This window comes from Rhea americana, unplaced genomic scaffold (assembly GCF_003343005.1).
Source record: "Rhea americana isolate MKP2758 unplaced genomic scaffold, rheAme1 scaffold_84, whole genome shotgun sequence".
NCBI classification, from domain to species: domain Eukaryota; kingdom Metazoa; phylum Chordata; class Aves; order Rheiformes; family Rheidae; genus Rhea; species Rhea americana.
In genome coordinates, this window is record NW_028187023.1 from 2,202,702 (window position 1) to 2,208,701 (window position 6,000).

The following is a 6,000-nucleotide window of genomic DNA, read 5'->3' on the forward strand; positions in this document are numbered from 1 at the left end:
AAGAAGAGCTGGTTAATAAAGACAAGTTAAATGCATGGCTCTTTGAGTGATCTAGTGCAGGATTTGAGATCAAATAAGGTTAGATATATTAGCAATTTAAGTGAGTATGTCCATATAAAATAGATGTTCAATAATATTTTGCAAAGCCTGGACTCATTATTGTGTAGTGCAGAGCATTCGCAATTCTTCCTGGCTTAGTATCTTTCAGGTACACTCAATATTGTGTTTTGTTCCCAAATTCATTTGCTTGGATACTACCATCAACCCCACCACTGACTGTTCCTAGCTCTGAGTTGCTCAGAAAGAGCTTTCAGGAGTTCAGGCTTCATTTATGTRCCACCTGGAAGTAGCTTGGGATAGAACCTCATGGAGTGAGCCCGTCATTACCTAATTTTGCCCTTCCCCTGTCTATTCTTGCATTGCCATTTAATGCRTGAGAATGAGGTTGATAAGTGTCTTGCCCAGTGTCCTGAAGTGGGTTAGTATTTGAGCCAATTTGATCCAAAATTTGTGAGGTCCCAATCCTGTATCTAATCCTTTTACAGAACAGATGTCTAATCTAGTCCAGTCCATCTGTTGGGTTGCAAATGGTAGATTATATTGCATGTATGAAAAGAATATTATTATGCAGTGCATTTAATGGTGCGTGGAGTTAACAGGGAGAAAATGGGAAAGGATTCCTTGAGCTGAACCCCTTCCTTCCAAATAACTTTGTAAACAACTGTTTCTGTAAAAACTAAGGTATTAATCTCCCCCCCCCCCTTTTTTTTTAGTCTGAGAAACTTGATGACAAAGGTACGGCTTAGTCATCCATTTCTTCCTGGAGTTTGTTTGATTTTTGCAAGCAGTCAGCCAGTACCTGGAGGGAGTCAGTTTGCATTCCCCACTCTCTCCATCGTGCTGTGTGCTTAGAGGGGTTTGTGTGGGTTGTCCTGCCTGGCTCCCAGGAGATCCCACAGCTGGTGAAGGATAGAGTGTATGACCCCACTCACAATCTCTTCCTTACCTCCAGCCCCCCCTCAACCGCAATCATCTGAGAAGGTTAAAGTAAAAGCAACATCTATGATGGCAAAGGTCCAAGTCTGCAATGTGTCCATTGTATGTGTTCAGTTCAAAAACAACATATCAAGGCGAGTGCAGCCTTTACAAGTAGCACCCCTGGGCCGTCTTTTATTCCAAAGCAGAGATATTTACCCAAGGAAAAGAGGGAAGTGACGGGGTAACAGAGTACACATGTTGTGAAAATATGCAGGCAGAGACTGAAGAAAAAATAACATTCTGCCACAAGTAGCTGCCTTGTTCCTTACCTTTTTTTTTTTTTCCTTGAGATTAGAACCAGCCATTTCTTGTGCTCTTTCAAGCACCTTCTGTGGTTTCCTGACAGCTGGCTGGAGGGGATTGAAATCTAACTTGAAAAATGGGCCATGGGTCATGTTATTTTCAAGAGAGGAGAAGCAAAAATTCCCATATTAGTCAAAATTCACAGGTTTATTTTTTAGGGTTTTTTTTTAGAAAATCAGTGGTGAGTATTTTAATGCATAATTTCAGCTTAAAGTGATTAATAAAGAACAGTTACAGAATCAGCTTGTCACTCYTGCTTCCTCTGACTGATCTATAATGGCAGACAATATTTAGTGTGGAGTGGCAATCTGTTGTCTTGTTCCACCATGCGAGAAGAAAAGTGATTGGCTTAATACAAGACTATGCTACCTTTTTCTGGAAGTATTTTGTTGGTTTTTAATGATGTGATAACGCTTCTCTTGCAAAACCTGTTTCACTAACAGAAAGAGGAGCCTGAATAAGAGCCTCCAAGCTGATATTCTTGCTTCTGGCTGTGCTGAGCCAGAATTGACAATACCAATACATTCCCAGCTTTATGTTCAATCAAATGGTTTCTGTTGGGAGTTATAAACTCTTCAGTTATTTTGTTCTTTAGAGAACAAATTATTTTTTCCTCTCCATTTTTTTAAGAGAATACTTAATTTACAGAAGGGCTAACTTACTTAACCTGGATTTTAGGGAGTGAGGCCTCCTCTTGGGAACAGGGTTGGCTACCCTGGGACGAAAAGGGTGCAGCTCACAAAGGTAGTGCTGTCAGCTGGGTCTAAAGAAAGAAAGCAAACGAAAGCAGGGGAAGGCTGAGAGGTGCAAGGGAAGAATGTCAGCAGGAGGCAGCAAGTGCAGCTGCCTGTGCAGGGTGAGGAAAATGGAAGCAGTGATTTAATATCCCTGGAAATTAGGCTCTTGAACAAATAAACAAAACCAGAACAATCACAGCTCAGGCAGTGGCAGGGCATGCTTGAGGAGGTACAACAGCAGTGGGAATGGAGGGTCTGCATGGATGGGTAGCTAGTACTGCATCATCTGACCAGAGGGGCATCCTCTGCATCAGCAATGCATGTATGCAGGCACCACGCTCCTTTAGCTCCTCCAGGAGTCTCACAGAGCAACTTTCTTCTCTTTGCCTTGATAATGTACCACCATCCTTCCCGTGGGAGCACTAGATTTGAGTCAAAGGAGAGTCCCACCTGTATGGTCCAGTCTATCCTTAACACTTCAGGAGACTCATTTAATGGCGGTTGTAATTACAGGTTTTGTGATATGGATAACCACTCATGAAGAATTGGAGTGGAAGCTCATTCTAGACAGTTCACTGAACAGAATGCAGAATGACCATCCATTCTTAATCATAATTAACTCTTTTAGAAGGAGAACAGCAGCATCTAATGAATGGAAGATGTTGATGGAAACTAGAAACTCCTTAGTAAGGAGTGACAGTGGATAACATGGGTAAACGCCTTCAACTAGTAGTTAATAATACTGAACTCCTTTGTGAAGAAGTTGTGGAGTAATTAGTATTTGCAAAATGTTTGGAAGATGCCAGTTTACTGCTAATTRTTTGTGACAGTGCATCATATTGCGTTGTGTTAAATTAACTAAACAGATGAATGATTGGTCTCTTCAAACCTCCTTACATCCGTACTACAAATGATAAAAGCCTACTCATAAAAGATTAAACTAATTCAACCAAATTTTCTTATCACTGAGTTGCACTGATTTAATTGAAGCTCTGTCCTTCATTACCGATTTGGCTTACTCTGTCCAATGTATTTATAAAAAAAATTGATAAATACGAAGTTTATAAAGTGATAGGGCCTGCTCTCATAATCTATATGTATTTCCAGGAGGGATTTCTGCACCAGAATTACAAAAGTCATCGTGAAAGGGTATGTTTTATAGTTTTCAGCTGTAGAATGGTCCCTTTTAGTGGTATTAACTCTCCCRTATTTCCACCAGAAAGTTGGCTTGGATTCTGGAAGTAGTGTTGAGTGCCAAAACAGATTACTCCTACAGTGTAACCAGTTTTCACCTGTCCTTTGTGTACTAAGGCATTAATGAAAGAATACTTCYTGGTATGGTCAAATGGACAGAGCAAGATAGTGCAGTCCAAGGCTTTGCTAGGCAGTGGCTCAGCTACACTATAGAATTGTTTTGCAGATCTCAGCAAACCACTTGAACCTCTATGAAATACCTTCCCTGTCAAAAAATGGACATAAGCAAATTACCCCTTTGTAGGCTTTGTTGCTTATAAGCAGTTTGCAGGGACTTAATACAGTTTTTGAAATCACTAGCTAATCTTACTRTAATGTTACTTACTAAGAAAAAAAGCTCTCCCAGGATTTGTATGATCAACTATAGCAGCGATAGCCCTGTTTTCCATATGACGTACTGTACTCACTATTGTTGGAAATCACCAACAGAATACTTGACAATAACATTTTCTTTCTTAATTGGTTGGTATTTTTTCCAGCACTGATTTTTTTTTCTTTCCTGTTTATCTAAAGTAGCTGAAGGAAAAGGACACATTGCGTCAAGGCTGATAGGACAAGAACTAGACTTACTGTATATGCCTGTTGTATTCAGGACTACAAGCACTTCCTTTCTCCTCCCCCGTACCCATAGCTCTGCTCTATTATTTTGAGCAGGCAGGATACCACRATTTACCAGCCTTCCACCCTCTGAAGCGCTGGGAGACCACGGTTCCTGCACATTTCTTTACAAAGCTTGTTCCCGAGCCTGGAGAAAATAGGTAAAAGATAGTGAGGACGTGGAGTTTCATGCTACCCCCATTTGAGCTCATGTGTTTGTCCTGGGAATAACAGCAAGGGAATACAAGGTTTGTTGTTGTTATTTGGCACATGGGATCAGTTGCATCACTTCAAAACTTCAGCTGGGGTTTGTGCAGAGCCAGATTCTGGAGTGATTTAGCCTTGCTGCATACCTGTTTGCTCCCGGGTGATAGGTGTATAATAGAAGAATTTGCCTTCCTGGAGTTGCAAAGGGCTTGTTATTACACAGAAATCCCAGCAGTTGAGTTTAAATCAGTTGAACGGATTCAGTTAAACTGGTACCACACCCACGTTCTTAGTCTGTTGACTAGTCAGTAAGCGTCTCTTAAACCAAAACAGAAGTGCTTACACAAAGGTTTGCAGTAGTTTAAGTAAATTGCATTAAAACTGTACATTTAGTTAAACCAGTGCAATTTTCACATGTAAACGAGAAATTAGTCAAAAGCCGTGGGCAGTCCCCTTCCTCTGCRCCCAGCTGGAGGGTGTTGCAGAGCCCAGCAGCTTCCCGTTGCCCTCTGCCTGCCACCTCCAGCCGCGCAGCCACGGGAGGGCTTCGTGCGTAGGCTCCCCGTATGCTTCTGGAAGAAAAGAAAAGCTGCATTAGCTCAAACCGCTCGTCTGAACTGATGTGACAAATCCTGCCTGGAGTGGATTAGGGAGCGCGCACCGACTGTTGGGCCGGCGCTGCCGTGGAGACGGCAGTCTTCAGCAGGGTGGCAGTTACAAGCAGCTGGAGGGCAGCAATATCTCAGCCTGAGACAACTGTTTGCAAAGTTGAGCATCTGTCCGCAGCCTAACGTCTATAAGCGAGGTTGCCTTCAACCAGCTAATACACATTTTAATGATTCCTAAAGAATTCAAAGCTGATTTAATTTACAAGTCAAGGAGCAAACAACTTATATCCGCTGCTTTGTCAATATTTGGTGTTGTCACATGTCAGGAGATTCGTTCGCTATAAATCTATTTCTGTTTCCCGGTTAGTGCAGAGTAGTCAGCAGGTTTCGGTACTATACCCAAGGWGATTCCGTTTACCATTTCTCTTCACAGTAGTTCACTGTCCGTAATTCTCATTCTGGGATACCTTGGCACAATGAATTCTTTCAGCTTCACTGGTCATTTGTTTTTGCCTTGTTTGCCGTTGCTGACCAAAAGCAGTGTGATTTCCTTCATTTGCCTTCAGTGGGAAAAGTGGAGCAGGGTCCAGCTACCTCTGTTGTGACAAGGAAAGATCTTTCATAAATACCTAAAAAAAGAACTTGAGCATTAAAAACAAACATGTAGGAGCTCATGGGCTAGATTCAGTAGCAGTCTCCAAAGTGGATCAAATAATAGTTTCCTGCATTTTCCCAGGATTCGGTTCCATAGCAGTTTAGACAAATCATTCAGCTCCCAGCTATGTGTTTCCCTCTCCTCTTGTACTGGCTCTTTTCTGACCTGAATAGCTCCATGAACTGGCTTAAACTGGCTGAAAACCAATCTGCTGGGATTTTTGTAGGCAGCTTGGCTAAGACTGGTTGAAGTTGCCATGGATCTGCATCCTTAGATCCTCATTCATCGATTCCTGCGAGCTTTCCCATTACATAAGGGAGCGCTGGTTGGTGCTGTTTCCAGGGCAGTTTCCATATTCAGTGGCCTGTGCTTCATAGTTGATATATAAATGTAATTCTCCATGAAGAGGAGGCAGTATACAGTCTTAAACCATGTTAAAGCATGTCCTAAGATAATTGCTATATGGACTGTTTAACATCAAAAAAGTTTGACTTCAGTGGGATAATTTTTCTTTTCTTTTCTTTTCTTTTCTTTTCTTTTCTTTTCTTTTCTTTTCTTTTCTTTTCTTTTCTTTTCTTTTCTTTTCTTTTCTTTTCTTTTC

At 41.5% G+C, this 6,000-nt stretch overlaps 1 protein-coding gene across 2 annotated transcripts in view; it reads left to right on the forward strand.

Moving 5' to 3' along the window:
• Positions 1-6,000, forward strand: part of RAD51B (RAD51 paralog B) — a 396,827-nt gene that overhangs the window by 300,679 nt on the left and 90,148 nt on the right. The window lies entirely within an intron of this gene.